We start from the raw sequence: 19,754 nt of genomic DNA on the forward strand, positions 1-19,754 counted from the left end.
TTATTTAAGGAGACGTTCTTTTTTATTGTTAGTACAATCTAATAATAAAGAACAAAACTTAGAACTCCAAACACTGTGAAACATTGCCTTCACAGACTTCTCAAAGCACCAGTCTATAGTTAGAGACTAGAGGAACAAACAGATGAAGCTGTACTGACAGCCACGTCGGCAAAAAAGTACAGTTTTTACCGCTTTTAGATCAAACAGTCGTCACAGAGAGAACAAAGTAAATGGAAAAGATGGGGCCAGGAGTGACGACGCGTCAAGTCAACCTTGTATAAGTGTGCAGCAAATTAAACTGCCATTTGTTTTCTATGAGGGAGCAATGACAAGTTGACAAGGCAACCCAAGGGTGTTGCCAGAGAAGGCAGCCATTACTGGGAGCACTCATCCAAACCAAATTGGCTGTTTCAGAGAGAGGAGCTCACTTGCTGGTGTGCAGTTTGTGATATATCCTAAATGTACAACCAGCCAGTGCTCATATTGTGTTTGTGCCTACTTTAGGCACCAACCGACTCTCTGTCAGCATTATGGCATATTCATTATGTCATGATGTAGCAGAAGATGATGCAGAGAGACTGAGTCACAGGAAATTAGTCGGTTCAATTGATACTGGGAACGAGAAAACTGGCCTGGTGTTGTTTCAGAAGTATATTTTATTCTCTTGCTGTTTGAACTAGCAAGGATCCTGAAATAGCATAACTACGGTGTGTTATATTATTCATAGCATCAGTAATTAGCTCAGTTGTAGCACATCCAGATGTAGCCATTGTGCTAAATGCCATATTTCCTTATAGAGAAAGAGGCATTTGCTTTAATTTGACAGTGCGACATTAAAATCTTTGGTAAAGCTTGTTGATCTGCTGCTGAGGGTCTTGCAATTTACTGTTTCTTTTACTTCTTCTCTTCAACTTCCTCCTTTAAACGCTTCCATCCCCAGCCACTTCCACCAGCTCCTCCAAGAGAATCCCATGGCAATTCCTGGATGGACATGCCCAAAACACCTCCCCGGGGCAAACACACAGGAGGCATCCTGACCTGAAGCCTGAACCAACTCAGCTGGCTCTTGTGGGATCTGAGTAGTAGCAGCTCAACTCTACTGGATTGGAACACAGATGCTTCAATACAACAGAACAAGAGTTATTCTCTGTGGAAAATGTATTGGCATGAATGGCTTATAGATCTCATGACTAAACCTATCAAAAGCAGCTATTTTAGGAATGTAACTGTCCATATATGTTAATTAAATCGCTTGTCTTTTTGAGGAATGACTTTCTTTTTTTTCATCAGTCAGTCACTCTTGCCTTCGGTTTGATGCCTGAATGATGGGAGCAGCGTGAAGGAAACAACCTAACGGACATGTTGGCAGGGGGGTATTTGAGTACTTCAGCTTGATGGAATGAAGAAGGAGAGGTGGAAGCACAACACAGGAAGGTGCACCGTGCACACACATTTAATGCAATATGTCCTTTCACGGAGGTTACCATGGGCAGGTTGCCAGCAGAGCATGCAAAACCATTCATGCACTTGTTCATTGAAAAACACACACACACACCCTTGTACTTCTATCTATGTGAGGTCTTTCATAGACACAACATGTTCCCCATCTCCTTGCCTTAACCCGAACCATCCCACTAACCCCCAGACCCAGAATTAAACCCAATTTTAACATCAACCTCAAATCCATGTCTTAAGCCTGAGTCATAACGAGGACCAGCCATATCATAATGTCATCAATTCCTTAAAAAATGTCCTCACTTTGGTAGTAGAATGTGTATTTTGGTACTTGATTTGTAGCAAGTACGAAAGCAAACACACAGACACACACACAAACACACAGACACACACACAGTATGCATCAGCGTGACACGTAGATCCAGTGTCGTCCCCACTGCATTTGTAGGTATAAGAGACTAGCTGGAGACAAATGAAAGACAGTCACAATTATTTAAACATTAAAGTTCAAAAGTTCAAAATGTGTGACCCGGTTGTGGTGAGGCAGACTTTAGGAGTTGCTGAGACAAAGCTCATGGTCAGACACAGAACTGAGAGGACAGTTTGACAGGTGAGTAAAAGTTCAGGTGATCTTTCCACCTCATCTCCTCATTTGTAAATGTGAGCTGAAACCTTGTCTGGTTGCCTCAGGTGTTTATTTTAGATATCTGCTGTCATCCCTGACCCATCAAAGCCACAAATGAGTGTTTGAATTAGAAATAATGTGCATTTTAGTTAAAAGTTAAGGAAAACAGCTATTATATAGGACTTTAAAAACATGATTAAGCAGCATATAGGGAATCTGGGCTGTCTTTGACATAGATATAGCCATGAAGAAGTGCAAAATGTTTCAATTCTGAAAGAGAATTGATAACATTTAGTTGCTGGAGCGAATATATTTCAAAATTTTTGTGGACCTTCATGGAAGATAGAGCTGCAGTAACACAATCTCCTTGAATTATACAACAAAACTGAAAGGCAACAACCTCTTCAATGGGATGGTTAGACTTGCAAGCAGCCATCATCAAACATCCATTCTAGATTTCTTGATTTTCATTCTAGAGGTGTAATACTTGGCTGAGTTTATTCTATTTTTTCTCTACCTTTTTGCACTGCAGATTTCTAGTTGAAGCTAAAACAACAGAAAAGTGCAATTTATCAAATCTTAAATGTCATATTTCCATTCCTAGATCCAATTCTAGCTTCTGAATTCAATATTATCAAAGCAAACTCCATCATTTCACAACATCAAACCCTTCGGCACCTCCATCTTCATATTCCATTTGAATCTTGGAAAATAATGGTTAAAACCACTGGAGAGAAACCAGAAGCAGAGATACTGTCAGGCTCTGCTCCCTGTAGCAGATGTTCTGCTGTCACATTCTCCAAAATAGCTGCAGGCTAAGACTACATTACTGGGAATCTACCAGTAACTGTCTGATCAGACTGCATGGTCATATATAATGTTCACCAAAGTAGTGAATACACAATTGACCTCTGTTCATAATGGGGTCAGCACAAGGGTACAGGCTAAATAAACATAAATAAGCAGGCATTGCAGTCGCACTAAAAATAGTTATAAAGGAGGTAATTGATAAGCAGCACCGGAGTTACAACACTGTAGTTGTCCGACCACTGAGTCCCAGTTTTAATTACCTGACCAAAAGGTTACTACTTGTAAAAGCAGCTCTTATCGCATTGAGATTTTACAATCATCATCATTTAATGGGCCCTGGCTCGGTTAATAACGTACAGTGATGGGAAATCTTGCTCTTTAAAGTAGGCCAGATCGTTTGGCTCCGCTCAGCCTGCAAGGCCCCAAAACACCTCTGCAGTCAGAACCTTCAAACGAACGAATAAACTGCTCACTAAATAGTGGAAACCCTCCCATCAGGAGTCTCAAGGAGCACAATATTCCAGTAGATGACACGGTGCAATTTGTTGAGAGCAAAACAGTGTCAGATATAATTATCTCGGGAAACCCAAAACTGACGACTCAATTCAGGGTTTGACTTAAATTCAAAGGTGAGAAAGGATCCAGCTGATCCAAGGTCTGTGAATTTCCTGAAAACAACTTGGAACGTGCTGCAGTGTGACGCTGTAGGCTACAGACACCACCTGGAATCACCAGTGATGAAGACGCAGCCAAAAAGAGATCAACTGAGGGCAACAAAAGAGTGAAATGGTCTGTTATGTGTCTCCAGCCACTGAAAATCATCATTACATCCTGAATGAGCAGGTTGTTATGCAAGTATTTTGAGCAGAGCTTTCCACATCAGTCCAACATGCTGGAAATGTTTCAAGCAATACTTATTATCTAATTAGAGGAGCATTTTTAAAATGTCATATTCATTACAAGAACATTTGCTGTTATTTAATATATTTTCATATGGGTACAGCTTGTAGCAAGGGTGAGAGCAGATGATGAATTTCAGACTGTGGCTGTTAGAACCCTAATTTGAACAGTTAACTGTCTCAGTGGTGATCAAATAAAGAGACGGGATCCAAGCATGATTATGTTTTTAACAAATGACTAATAGGTGATTAACAAATTTGAGCTGAAGGCTTCGGAAGATTAAGAACATTTGCAGGAACCAGAAGTCATGGACAGGACATGGGACAGGACATCTAGACATGTGGACCTTCAGCAGGACGGACAGAAAGATCTAATGATGGACAGGATAGATCTTAAACACACAAACAGGCAGTCGGAGAGGCTAAAAGACAGGAAAGAAGACAGAAATTTCCAAACGGCAACAACAAACATCATTGTTATGACCACCTCACAGTGTCTGCGGAGGACATTATGTACACTTCTGTAATCTTTCGTAAAATTAAACCACCAAGCTTGAATTTGTCCTATTTGTGCTGGATCCAACCCAAAATAACAAAAACGGGCAAAACAATACTCTCATTCACATGTCAGTGTGGGTCTCAAGCATTAAGCAAACATGAATTTAATCAATCCTCCCTCAATCTGGGTGACTGAATCAATGGCTGAGCTGTGATAAAGAACAATAAGAGAAGCTTTGCAGTGCACTGCAGCTTCCCTGCTACTGTTTTATGCTGTCACACACAAAGTCACAATAAAACATAAATTAACAATAATTAGTTTTTGTTGCAATCTCCTGAACCAGGAAATGACAGTTTCGTAGTTCTATGTAGGCATTCCTTTTCAGCCACGTCCTGCATTTAAAATAAGTCCCAGTTTATTGGGGAGCTATCAGGATTATGAGGCTAAAGTGTCCTCGCTGCCCTTCTTACCCTTCACTGTATTACAGCATTAACAGAAATCCGACATCGGCTCTCCTGTACAGCCGAGCATCTTTGGTGCGTTCCGGTTCATGTCGGCTCCTCTGCACCTTTCTTTTGTCAGCTGTAATTGTGTTGCTGCTCTGAGACAAAAACCAAAGTAGATCATGTCAGGATGGATTAGCATGATTTATTAAAATTTAGACTCGGCTAATTAAATACTATGATTGGCTTTTTTTCTTCACGTAAACCTGCCGCAGAAGAAGTCAGGAGGGAGAGCCTCTACCATTGTTTCACCCGAAGAGCGCTGTAGAGCAAGTGTGAGGCAGGACGCGAGACAGGATGTGGGGAGAGAAGGAGCCGAATGGCTGGAACAGGGCTGATGGAAAAGACCTGCATGAATGATTTACAGCATGCGGTGTTGGTGTGGTGTAGACACAGAGGTGGCGCTGTGGTTACCACTGGCGTTGCACAGCAAAAGTGCTCCGGATTTTCCAGTTTGCTTGGTTCTTTTAAGACTGTAATTTTTGGACGTTTGATGGACAAATGGAAAATACACAATAGTCATCTTCATGCTTCGTTTGCGAGCATGACTCAGAAACCTCTCACTCGTCCTATGTTGTACAGAACATAAGGACGTTCAGTTTGGAGGTCGCCTGGTATCATTCCACCCCGAGGATTCACAATTAAGGCCAGTATCTATTAATGGCCAACGCAGATGTCTGGAAATGGATCAAAACAACCTAAATGTGTAACAGCAGACATCCAGTGGGGGCCGTTGTCTAGACGCCGTGTCAAAGTGCTGCACTAAAGCACATGTGCCTCCCCCCATTATCCACCTCTCACCTTCAGCTTTGGTTGGATGTTGATGCCGTTGACAGCTGTCGTAATAATTGTCGTGGCCTCTAGGGAGGTCAAATCTAAAGTCTAAGTATAAATAAGACACTGATTTATCGTGACATTTCACTGATAGTCGGATTTCCCACAAATAGATAGGTGAGGGTGTGAGGTCAGGCTTCCTGTTCAAGGACAGGTCAGCCACCAACGTCACCTCCATCAATGAAGACAGCTGTTGAAAGGTTGTGAAAAAATGTCTTCAATCAGTCATCATATCCGAAGATCTGCAATTCCATGATGGTGATGAGGTTCAAATAATCCCAACCATATTTTAAAAGACAGACAGCTGAGAGAACAACATTATCATCTCCTGTTTGAATGAAATTTAAAAAGCCTGTTCACCTCAAACTTGCTCAAACTGCACAGCTATAAAACAGACATCCTCCTTGTCGGTTCCAGATCGGTCCAAAGTTGACGGCTTCTCCACCTCGGTTGACAGTTGCACAGTCACCCCCCCTTCCCCCCAGGTCAAGAGTCCTGGTGTCATCCTTGACAGTCTTTTCAAACACCAATCAATAACACCTCTCAGCACACGTTTACCTACGTAACATCAACATCTCTGTCCATCACCACCACCCCCTCCTCCCACCATGTCACACCTGTCCTTTAGCAGCTCCGCAGCTCCTAGTCCATTTCAGCATACATTAGAAAATGGTACTGTATACATTCTTCACAGCCTGTTCCCACAGATCCTCCTGCTCCATCCACCTCTCTGTTCTCTCCGTCCATCTCAGCACCTTTTAGCTGCTGTGCTTCCTGGATCTAGTGCCCCCTCCTGACCTTGGTAACACTGAATCACTCCCCAAGTTCAAACTCAAACTGAAAACCCCCCTCTTCAGAACTGCCTGCCCACTCTGATTATTTCAGCATCAAATTGAAATATTATACTGCTTCTTGCTTTTGTTTATATTGTTGTTTTGTGTTTCCTTGTTGACAGTCATTAAATGTGTTTTTTGAAAATGTATTTTTATCATTATTAACTTTAGCTTAACACTTCTAATGTATGGTGTGTGTGTGTGTGTGTGTGCACATGTGTGTCAATCAATCAATCAATCAATCAATCAATCAATCAATCAATCAATCTTTATTTATATAGTGTCTTTTACAATAAAAATTGTTTCTAGGCGCTTTCCAGAATCCCAGGGCCTGACCCCCAACAAGCAACAGTGGCAAGGAAAAACTCCCTTTAACAGGAAGAAACCTTGAGCAGGACCACGCTCATGTAGGGGGACCCTCCTGCTGATGTGGGGGCTGGGTAGGGAGGGAGGAGAAGGGGGAGGATAGGTAGAGGAGAGAATAGGTAGAACATTGAAATACAAGCTGCCGGTAGAGTCGAGTTGCCCCGTGGGAGGGGCAGAAAAACTACACAAGATATAACAACGCTGGTCTACTTGGTGAGGAGAGGAGAGGAGAGGAGAGGAGAGGAGAGGAGAGGAGAGGAGAGGAGAGGAGAGGAGAGGAGAGGAGAGGAGAGGAGAGGAGACCATTTCCCAGTGGGGTGACAGAGTCCTGTCAGGTGATCATGTTTCTGGACCCCGGCAGCCTTGGCCTATAGCAGCGTAACTAAGATGTTAACCTAATGATTAGACAACCCCTTAAGTATGATAATTTGTCTGTTTAGGATAGTAACTGGAACTACAGAATTAGTAACAATAAGCTTTTTCAAAGAGGTAGGTTTTAAGCCTAATCTTAAAAGTAGCGATGGAGTCAGCCTCCCGTACCTGGACAGGGAGCTGGTTCCATAGCAGGGGGGCCTGGTAGCTCGGCCCCCCATTCTACCTCTAGAAACTCTGGGGACCACAAGTAGGACCAGCATTCTGAGAGTGGAGCGGTCTATTGGGCTGGTAAGGTGTCACTAGCTCCTCCAGGTAGGATGGAGCTAGGCCTCTGAGGACCTTGTAGGTCAAAAGAAGGGTTTTAAAAATTATTCTAAATTTAACAGGCAGCCAATGAAGAGACGCCAGTACAGGAGTTATGTGATCTCATGTTTGTTGTTTCTGAACAGGCAGACCACTATAGATGTCCAATGTATTAAATATAAATTGGGGGGGTAGCCATATGTTCTCAGCTAAATAGAGATGTATTTTTGTTGGAAATAATCCCCAGAAAAGGGTAGTCATCCATTTGACCTTGCAGGTGCTGCTGGTTGAGCACTGAGAGGCAGCCTCGACTAACACCTAGTAGTATCGTATAAATATAGGCTAACTACAGTAATATCCTTTGAAAGTGCAGGAACTACTTAGATTAGCATTGGTGGTTTTAAGATATTCTTAGAACTGAAGGTTAAAGTTGCTAGCGGCTAATTGCGTAGTGGTAACCTTTATGATGGCTGTTTAATACTGGCCAGTACTGTATTGTAAGTATTATAAGTGTGTGTGTGTGTGTGCGCGCGCGCGTGTGTTTATTTATTTTTTGTGTCTTCACAGTCCATAGTGTCCCCCTTTGCTAGTAGAATGAGTGTTTTGATAGTCCATATGTAGGCTCATGCACACAGACACATAGACACAAACACACACACACACACACACACACACACACACACACACACGCATAGATTCACATAGACATACATAGACACACTAATGACAGTGAGCAGTCAAGCATGTGGGAAAACTATTAGGAACAATTCCAGGGTTCAATATCTTGCTTAAGGACAGTTTGTGACATGAAAGTCAACCCTGCAGTTAGCGGATGACTGAAATACAGTCAAATTTTACACTGCAGCAATTTGACAAAATGAAATCTTCTGCTTCCTGTTATCAGAGAAAATCTTCAAATAGGTCACATTTTAATTTGATTCAGTGGAATTGATGGATTCTGGACTGGTAGCGAAGCTGTTATCAGCATCCAAATGGTAAAATCCTAAGTGTTCTTTATTTGAGATGATTGGGCAGATTACTTGTCCTCCCGTTGACCTCTTACCTTTATTTGGCAACTTATGTGAGGGGCTCTAACTTTGTTGGCCTCCTGCTGTCAGTCAGAGCCGGCAATGTAAAGTCACAGGTTTTTTGTCGTCTTCTTAACCCAATTTTTCCCTTTTGGGGTCACAGGAAGGGCACACATATGGGTGATGGCAGGTCTACCCCTGGATGGGTCGGCAGGTCATCGCAGGGCCCTATGTGAGCATTTGTGGGTACCTTGCTCAAAGGTGCCTCGGCAGAGCTCTGGACCCTTGAGCCACAGGTTTGCAAGTAATAGAGTTTTATCTAGTCTTTCCCAGTCTACGCTCAACTGCCCTATATTGTCCCAGCTCTTCAGTGTTTGTGTTGTACTCAGTGTGGTTGGAATGGGTAGTTGATGATAGTTTAGTCCGCTCAGTGGTATATTTCTCTCTCTCATTCTAGCCGACTTTAGCCATTTATTATGCTGTCACCTCATCTTCTACCAGTTCGGTCTCTTAAAAGCATCCAGACAGAGATTCTAATTTGATCTTTTTCCAAAACCATTGATGTGCCGAAGACAAGGAATAGCTGGAAGTGTTGCTCCCGTAAAATATCCCACATTCTGGGAATCCTGGACTCTATGGTTCTGAAAAAACAGTTTAGCCTTCGTACCAACTCAGGTATATAAGTTTAGTCACAGAAAAAAGGAGAAACTACACTAAACCAATGGTGTAGGCAGGGTCTTTCAAGCCATGCCAGGTTCTGGGCCCTCTGCCAATGTGGAATATTCACAAGCTGCTTTGAATTAGGGACCTAGTTTCTTATCTCTTGAATAAAATGTTATAGAGCTACGGTGGCCAAAAGGGGCAAATCACTACCAAACACAACAAATCACAAAACACATCCACAAAGCAGGAAATTCAACACAGAAAACATGACCGAAAACGCTGATGTACCTGTAGTCAACAAGGCCTATCGCTAATTTACTGATGTCCATCAGTTAAGCAATGAAAAACAAATGAAGGAAGGGTTTCGGGTTTTGAATTATTGGTTGTTAAAATACAAAAACTTCAGTTATAAAAGCATCACAGAAAGCTCACTATGAAGAATTTGAAAGAAATAAAACTAATGAAAGGATTTTTCTGTCGAAGCATGACCTCCAGCATGCCGAACGACGAAAACGGCTGCAATTTCAATGGGAGTGGCACTCTCTGAATGGGCGTCAATCCGAGGTCACTTCCATCTATTTGACCTCTGAACTCAACCCTCCTCCAGCATTATTCCCAAGAGCGCAAGTGAACCACATGGATGTCAGTGAATTACGAGACAATTCCCTGTTTCTGTATTCACGACTGACTGCACCAGTGGATTTTAACTTAACACTACATCAGTCATGGCGTCCAGATCCTGAAAGACTGTCAGCTGTGTCAGGAGAGACGACTGAGTGGCTCCGAAGATTGACGCGTGGCATCAGTGAACCCAGTCCACGCAGTTTTGAGCCTTATTTCTGGTCGAATGCAAGTCCAAACATTAATAATTCTCTGGACCTTAAGCTCCCTGTTCAAAGCAATGTGTTAATGTCTCTGAACCCTTCTGTAATAAAACTGAGGTTATATAGGGAAAAGATTTTTGAATGAATAATTGACTAAACATCAGCATTTTTATTGATCATCAGGTTTTATTCGTCTGTCTTTGCTCTCATTTTACCTTCTGTGGTGGTTTTTAGACTTCTTTTTCTGCAGTGAGTCTGCAACTGCAGCGTAACTCTTAGATGAGTCAGTCCCTTTATATATTAATGGATTTTAAAAACCATAAATAACTGAGACATATTTTCTGTTTATATATTATTCAAGATGAGATGAAAATCAAACCTCCCTCTACAAATAAATAATCAATTTTACCAGATCACATTAACAACAGATTGAGTCCTTTGTTTAATTGGAACAACAAAATATCACATTTTTAGCACTTTATCACAACATTTCTTGTGTAATAAATAAAGTGTCAGGGTTTTTTTTCATAGTGACTGCTTATATGAAGCTACATTCACATCAGCAGAGTAGCCTTTATTTGACCTGTGACTCACAAACTCTGCTCGCTGACTGATAATCAACTCTGACTGACCTCGCTTACCTGTAACCCTCCAATGATGTCACACTCCATTGGCCTGCTGACCAAGCATGAAATGATTATTGTGTTCCTACCTGTGAGATCTGGTCTTCTGCTGAGCCATAAATCAGCTGGAGAACACAGGCCAAAGGAGACTATTATCCAGATGTCATCTATCTTTGGATTGATGGACACAACGTGCAATAAAGCTTTTGACATAAAATGGAAAGACGACACCAAAGGAGAAGGATTGAAATGAGGTTATGAGAAGGCAAAGAAGGACAGGAGTGACAGAAGATGTGTCAAGGGTTGAGAGGAATAATCAGCATTGTTCAGGAGGGACAACCATGCTTAAAACAGACAACAAGTCCAGACGGTCCACATCATCACCCCAATACCCCGATCATCACCTGGATCCATTTACTACTGCAGCATTGGGAGAAGGTTGTTTTACTGGTCTCTGTACCAAACGTTAGTTCCAGGCTCTAGAAGTATTCAAGGAAGTTAAGAGCCTTTTCAGAAATGGCAGTGGTGTCTTTCTCCCCTCATGGACATTTTTAATATATTACGTTCCTACTCACATTTGCAGCTGAGATGTCTGTTAATGTGAAGTACTGAACAATTTCTACTCTTCCTTCCCTCTCATTTCCCTCATTGGAGACAATCCCACTTCTAGGAACACTCTGCACGGCTTGATCATCAGAACTTTTTTTCTGAGTTACATCCCACATGTGAGACAGAACCACAAAGAACATTAAACATTCAAATACACTTGTGACTCCATCTGACCTTCTCAGGTGTTGTTCTGCACCTTCAGGATAATGAATAATCAATTCATGTATTTTTATTTATGATGTATCTACCTTTTTCAGTCTTTTCTTCAAGCCTTTTCTCCCATTCTTTTCCCTTTTATCCAGCTGGCCATCAAGGAGGGAGGACGGTCCTTTCATTAGAGCCTGGCCCTGCTCAAGGTTTCTTCCTGCTAGAAGGAAGTTTTTTTCTTGCCAATGTTTCTTGATCAGGCTCTGGGTTTCTGTAAAGGACCTGGAGAGACTCTTGATTGTAAAAGAGGCTCAATAAGGATAAATTGAATTGAATTGAATTGAATTGAATTGAATTGAATTGAATTGAATTGAATTGAATTGAATTGAATTGAAATGAGTTGACACTCGTTTTGCTTGCAGAAAAATCTGAAACTCCTCCGTCAATTTAAATCCTCCTTCATTACCTTCCCATCAACACCACCATTGAACAGCTGGAACTCTGGTCCTCCGACCACATGGAATATCCACCTTCCTCAGATGCATCTAGATCAGGGTCTAAATGCAGAAAAGGATATTTGTATATTCTTTTGCTATTATTTTTCATTCAGAAGATTTTCTAAGCTTAAAATGAAACCTTCCTTTTGAGAAAGTGTTCACACATTATTACACTGAACTTGGACAGGATGTGTCCCCAGAGAGTGTCCAAGCAGTCAAACAGGAATAAACCCAGTCCAGATCCAAGAGAAATGAGATTGTAAAACCCTTTGCGTTGCTTTCCGAGCCTGTGGTACAGTGGTTAGCGAAAGTAAGTTTCTGCTGTGGAACTAGTTTAAAAATACACGTGTCCTATTAATCTGCCCAGTAACACCACCTGAGCCCTTTAGATTTGATGCTCTATTAACTCATTCATAGGGATTTGCATTTGCCTTTTAAAGGGTTAAAATATGAAGTATTACCTTTGTTGAGTCAATTCAGTTGATGAATTTGACCTTCACGTAATGAGCTCTGCCTTTTTATGCAACGCAGAGCTCTGCCATCCGTTTTCACTTAGCCAGGCTGTCTGGCACGCTCGCGGAGCAGGTGCAGTGTTCCCTGAGCTGTGATTGTGTTTCCCACAGGTTATTTCCTCAAGGCTCACTCCTCTCCCAGCAGCTGGATATCGCCGCGCTCCTCCGATTAATATAGAAATGCCGCCATCACAGTTTTGCATTATTTATGTGTAAAGGGTTTTACTGGGTTTCACATCAGCCCAGTGCCAAGTGTAGAAATTTGAGTGGACTTGTTCAAGTGGATGGTTTACAGGTGTGAAACCTCATCAGCCCTGTTGAATGGAGACAGGACGTGGCCCCCTGAGAAATAACCAGAACCAGAATCAAATGAAGATAAAAAAACAAGAAAATGCTGAATCTACCATATTTAAATACCATATGCACTCAGTTGTTTCTGCATAATCCTGGCAACAAAGCACAAAACAACAAATTAAATGATAGACGGATCGAACATGTCCTCCCCGCAGGCCTTTATCATAACAACAATAAAGACGGAAAATATGAAATCATTATTGCTGCTGCACATAATTTGTGTATGATAGGATCTGACCCATGAGAGCTAATTAGAGTTTCAGTATTTTCTAATACTGATTGTATCTTTATGTGCACCTTAAAAACACATGCCCAGTTGCCCAGTTTGACTCAGAACCTTTGTTGAAGGGAAACTTCAGTTATTACATACTTTTAAACATATGAATGAATGAACACACATGCACATGTATTCCATGTGAGGTAACAGAGAGCGAGTAGGTTGCCCCAGAACAGCACCCTCAACATATTAGGGGTTCAGTAACTTGCTCATGGGTACCTTGGCAGTGCTCTGAAGGTGCACTGGCATCCTCTTGCCGACAGCCCAGTCCCCTACAGACTGAGCTACCACCAACTATATACCGGTATATAGAATAATAGAGTCTGTGTTGCTGGTTCAGTGTCACAGTGCTGCCTCAGGAGAGTGGGAAAAGTCTCCTTATTTACTGGAACACTCCCAGTTACATGGGTTTTTTGGTACTTTATGTGAGTGGGCTTGGAGAATTTCATCTTGCATGGCCAGAGAAAAATGGCTGTTTCACAAATCTCTGTGTAAAAGTGCAAATGGAGCTTTTTTTTCATTTTTTGTGGAGTTCTTATTTTTAATTATTTGCTGTCAATAACAGGAGTAGGATACTTGTTGTCCACATGGCCAGAATGGCTTTTCTGGTATTTCCATGGTCATGTTATAATGTTTTAGCATACAGTTTAAGATAGGGGTGCTCAGTGGGAATAACAATTTTCCAGCTGGCGACTCATCCATGCCCACTATTTAGCTATATGCCTATCGACAATCAAAAAACAGGCATCTGATTATATCTGAATGCCTGGCAGCCGAAAAGATGGGGTCACGCTCAGTACGCCAGCATAGCCATGGAGTAAATATGAAGAAATGTGCAGCATATATCACTATCAAGAGGACACTAATGCCTCCCAACAGGCCGTCTCAGACATTTTATCCGATTGCTTTGGATTTTGTTACCTTAAATGTGCGGTTCAAGCAAAGAAGTTGATGGGCAAAAGTGAATCCAGCAAACTTCTACCAAAATATAACATTTAAAAACCTTCACCATTGTTAAGTGAGAGATGGCCTGTACAAAAGTCCAAAGCTTGGCCTTGCCTAAATCACAGCTTGTTCTTTTATTTCAATCAATCAATCAGTCAGTCAGTCAATCAATCAATCAATCAATCAACCAATCAATCAATCAATCTTTATTTATATGGCGTCTTTTACAATCAAATTTTTTTTGATTGTTTCTAGGCACTTTCCAGAATCCCAGGGCCTAACCCCAAACAAGCAACAGCGGCAAGGAAAAACTCCCCTTTAACAGGAAGAAACCTTGAGCAGGACCACGCTCGTGTAGGGGGACCCTCCTGCTGATGGCTGGCAGGGAGAGAGGAGAGGAGAGGAGAGGAGAGGAGAGGAGAGGAGAGGAGAGGAGAGGAGAGGAGAGGAGAGGAGAGGAGAGGAGAGGAGACCATTTCCCAGTGGGGTGACAGAGGTCTGTCAGGTGATCATGTTTCTGGACCCCGGCAGCCTTGGCCTATAGCAGCATAACTAAGATGTTAACCTAATAATTAGACGACCCCCTAAGTATGATAATTTGTCTGTCTATGGTAGTAACTGGAACTACATCTAATCTATCCCTGAGAGGTTCAGGTGCAAACACCATGACCTCAGTTTTTCCTGTATTAGGGAGGAGGCAATTTGAATACATCCAAGACTTTATGTCTTTATAACAGGTCTGGAGCTTCACGAACTGCTCTGTCTCCTCTGGTTTCATGGATAGATATAGCTGAGTGTCGTCAGCACAACAATGAAAATTTATCCCATGCTGCCGAATAATGTTTCCGAAGGGAAGCATGTACAAGGTGAAAAGGATTGGTCCAAGTTTGTAACCTTGTGGAACTCCATAGCTAACCCTACTGTATGAGGAGGGAACGCCATGGACATGAGCAAACTGGTATCTATCAGATAAATATAACCTGTCACTAAAGAACAATTGATCTGGTCCTGGATAGAACTGCCTATCATTGGTAGAACATCCTTCAACAGGTGTGTTGGGATGGGATCTAAAAGAGACGTGGTGGTCTTGGATTTCTGAATTAGCAACGACGCCTCAGAAAAATATATAGGACTGAAGGAGTTTAAGGGCTTGTTGGAGACCCTGTATGTTCCCACAGTCAGCACATCTGGTTATGGTCCAGTTGTTGGCCTGGCCTGGTTAGCTTTTTCACTGATAGCTAGAACTTTATCGATGCAGAAGCTCATGAAGTCTTCACCACTAAGGGAAGAAGGGATACGTGGATCTAAAACACTGTGACTCTTGGTTAATTTGGCCACGGTGCTAAAAAGAAACCTGGGGTTGTTCTTGTTTTCCTCAATTAAAGAAGAAAAATAAGCTGTTCTAGCCTTACGGGGGTCCATCCATCCATCCTCTACCACTTATCCGGGGTCGGGTCGCGGGGGCAGCAGCCTAAGGAGAGAAGCCCAGACTTCCCTCTCCCCAGCTACCTCCTCCAGCTCATCCGGAGGGATCCCCAGGCGTTCCCAGGCCAGTCGAGAGACATCGTCTCTCCAACGTGTCCTGGGTCTCCCCGGGGGTCTCCTACCGGAGGGACATGCCCTGAACACCTCACCAGGGAGGCGTCCAGGGGGCATCCTGACTAGATGCCCAAGCCACCCCATCTGGCTCCTCTCAACGCGGAGGAGCAGCGACTCTACTCCGAGCTCCTCCCGGATGGCAGAGCTTCTCACCCTATCTCTAAGGGAGAGCCCAGCCACCCTACGGAGGAAGCTCATTTCAGCCGCTTGTACCCGTGATCTTGTTCTTTCGGTCATTACCCAAAGCTCATGACCATAGGTGAGGGTAGGAACGAAGATCGACCGGTAAATCGAGAGCTTCGCCTTTCGGCTCAGCTCTCTCTTCACCACAATGGACCGGTGCAGAGTCCGCATTACTGTGGACGCCGCACCGATCCGCCTGTCGATCTCCCGCTCCATTCTTCCCTCACTCGTGAACAAGACCCCGAGGTACTTAAACTCCTCCACTTGGGGCAGGATCTCCTCCTTTACCCGGAGAAGGCACTCCACCTTTTTCCGGTCGAGAACCATGGCCTCGGATTTGGAGGTGCTGATTCTCATCCCAGCCGCTTCACATGCGGCGGCGAACCGATCCAGTGATAGTTGGAGGTCACGGGCCGATGACGCCAACAGGACCACATCATCCGCAAAAAGCAGAGACCCGATCCTGAGGTCACCAAACCGGATCCCCTCAACACCATGACTGCACCTAGAAATTCTGTCCATAAAAATTATGAACAGAATCGGTGACAAAGGGCAGCCCTGGCGGAGGCCAACCCTCACCGGAAACGAGTTCGACTTGCTGCCTGCAATTCGGACCAAACTCTGGCACCGATCGTACAGGGAGCGGACAGCCCGTATCAGCGGGCCCGACACCCCATACTCTCGAAGGACCCCCCACAGGACCCCCCGAGGGACACGGTCGAATGCCTTCTCCAAGTCCACAAAACACATGTGGACTGGTTGGGCAAACTCCCATGCACCCTCGAAGACCCTGCTGAGGGTGTAGAGCTGGTCCACTGTTCCACGCCCAGGACGAAAACCACATTGCTCCTCCTGGATCCGAGGTTCGACTATCCGGCGGACCCTCCTCTCCAGTACCCCTGAATAGACCTTACCAGGGAGGCTGAGGAGTGTGATCCCCCTATAGTTGGAACACACCCTCCGGTCCCCCTTCTTAAAAAGAGGGACTACCACCCCGGTCTGCCAATCCAGCGGCACTGCCCCCGATGTCCACGCGATGTTGCAGAGTCGAGTCAACCACGACAGCCCTACAACATCCAGAGCCTTAAGGAACTCTGGGCGGATCTCATCCACCCCCGGGGCCTTGCCACCGAGGAGTTTTTTGACTACCTCGGCAACTTCAGCCCCGGAGATACGAGAGCCCATCTCCAGGTCCCCAGGCCCTACTTCCTCACTGGAAGGCATGTTGGTGGGATTGAGGAGGTCCTCGAAGTATTCCTTCCACCGATCCACAACATCCCGAGTTGAGGTCAGCAGCACACCATCACCACGATACACAGTGTTGACAGTGCACTGCTTCCCCCTCCTCAGACGCCGGATGGTGGTCCAGAACCTTTTCGAGGCCGTCCGAAAGTCGTTCTCCATGGCCTCACCGAACTCTTCCCATGCCCGAGTCTTTGCCTCGGCAACCGCCGTAGCTGCACTCCGCTTTGCACGCCGGTACCCATCTGCTGCCTCAGGAGTCCCACAGGCCAGTAAGGCCCGATACGACTCCTTCTTCAGCTTGACGGCATCCCTCACCGCTGGTGTCCACCAGCGGGTTCGGGCATTGCCGCCACGACAGGCACCAACCACCTTGTGGCCACAGCACCGGTCAGCTGCCTCAACAATGGAGGCACGGAACACGGTCCACTCGGACTCAATGTCCCCCGCCTCCCCCGGGACATGGTCAAAGCTCTCCCGGAGGCGTGAGTTGAAGCTCCTTCTGACAGGGGACTCTGCCAGGCGTTCCCAGCAGACCCTCACAACACGTTTGGGTCTGCCAGGTCTGTCCGGCATCCTTCCCCACCATCGGAGCCAACTCACCACCAGGTGGTGATCAGTTGACAGCTCCGCCCCTCTCTTCACCCGAGTGTCCAGAACATGCGGCCGCAAATCCGATGACACAACCACAAAGTCGATCATCGATCTGCGGCCTAAGGCGTCCTGGTGCCAAGTGCACATGTGGACGCCTTTATGTCTGAACAAGGTGTTCGTTATGGACAATCTGAGACGAGCACAGAAGTCCAATAACAAAACACCACTCGGGTTCAGATCAGGGGGGCCGTTCTTCCCAATCACACCTCTCCAGGTCACACTGTCATTGCCAACGTGAGCATTGAAGTCACCCAGGAGGACGAGGGAGCCCCCAGAAGGGGCACTCTCCAGCACTCCCTCTAAGGACTCCAAAAAGGGTGGATACACTGAACTGCTGTTTGGACCATAGGCACAGACAACAGTCAGGATCCGTCCCCCCACCCGAAGGCGAAGGGAGGCTACCCTTTCATCCACCGGGGTAAACTCCAATACACAGGCACTGAGCTGGGGAGTAACCAGAATTGCCACACCTGCTCGTCGCCTCTCACCATCGGCAACTCCAGAGTGGTAGAGAGTCCAACCCCTCTCAAGAAGACTGGTTCCAGAGCCCTTGCCGTGCGTCGAGGTGAGGCCAACTATATCTAGTCGGAACTTCTCAACCTCGCGCACCAACTCAGGCTCCTTTCCCACCAGAGAGGTGACATTCCATGTCCCTAGAGCCAGTTTGTGCAGCCGGGAATCAGACCGCCAAGGTCCCTGCCTCCGGCTGCTACCCAAAACACAATGCACCCGACCCCCTTGGCCCCTCCTGCAGGTGGTGAGCCCACGGGAAGGGGGTCCCATGTTGCCTCTTCGGGCTGTGCCCGGCCGGACTCCATGGGCAGAGGTCCGGCCACCAGGCGCTCGCCAACGTGCCCCACCCCCAGGCCTGGCTCCAGGAGGGGGCCCCGGTGACCCGCATCTGGGCAAGGGAAACTTGGTACCCTTACGGGGGTGCTTTTTGTAAACTAGGGATCAACGCAGGGATCACTTCCTTAAACTTAGCTACAGCATTATCTGAAAGACATCTGCTATAATAAGACTGTGTTCTGAGCATTGAAGAATCCTTAATCATAAATGTAAAAGTGATCAAAGAGTGGTCTGACAGGAGTGGGTTCTGAGGGAACACTGACACATGTTCTACCTCAACACCATAAGTCAGAACTAGATCTAAGGTGTGGTTGAAGCTATGAGTTGGTTGGTTTATCTGCTGGAGGAAACCAACTGACTCAAGTAATGAAATGAAGCCATTTCTGAAGCTGTCATTTATAATGTCTACATGGATATTAAAGTCTCCAATGATAATGACTTTGTCTGTTCTAAGGACCAAGTCAGATAAGAAATCAGAGAACTCAGACAGGAACTCTGAATGTGGCCCAGCAGGGGGGCGATATACTACAAAGAAAAGTGGCTTTTCACTTTGGTCACTTTGAGGCTAATAAAATTAGCCAAGTTACTAGAAATGAGAGAGGCACCATCCCGTGTGGGATGGACATGTCTCTCCTAATCAGACCAGGTTTTCCCTCAAAACTGCTCCAATTGGAGCAGGGCACCACCGTTTCATGGCACCACCGTGACAGTCAGCGACGAAGCGACAACATGCAGCTAAACATTTCATCGCTTGCCAGATTGAGGAGGGGACCAGAGAATGCTATGGAGTCCAACATCGTTTTTGCGTAATTGCACACCAACTTGGCTCCTATGTCGCTCGCTCTGGCCCCAGGAATGCACTTGACTATAGTCGCTGGAGTCGGCTTTATGTAGCGCAAAACAGAGTCGCCAATTACCAGGGTCGTTTTCTCAGCGGGTGTGTCGCCGAGTGGGGAAAAACAATTAGCCACGGGAAGCGGTTGGTGGTGCACCGTGGGCCTTTGGTTTGGGCTACACTTCCTGCGAACTGTCACCCAGCCACCCTGGCTAGCCGGCTGCTGCCGGGGGACAGCTAGCTGTACCTACGCTAGGCAGCTCCGCAGCAGCTACCTTCTCCTGGCTACTGAAGAGAATTGTGTTCACTTTGTTACCATGTGTTTTTTTGTATTTGTCTCTGTTCTCTGTTACAGTTAGTTTAGAAGTTATGGATAATATAATCATTAGCAAGAGTAGGAATGATAAGTAG

This window comes from Takifugu rubripes, chromosome 16 (genome assembly GCF_901000725.2).
Source record: "Takifugu rubripes chromosome 16, fTakRub1.2, whole genome shotgun sequence".
Taxonomy (NCBI): domain Eukaryota; kingdom Metazoa; phylum Chordata; class Actinopteri; order Tetraodontiformes; family Tetraodontidae; genus Takifugu; species Takifugu rubripes.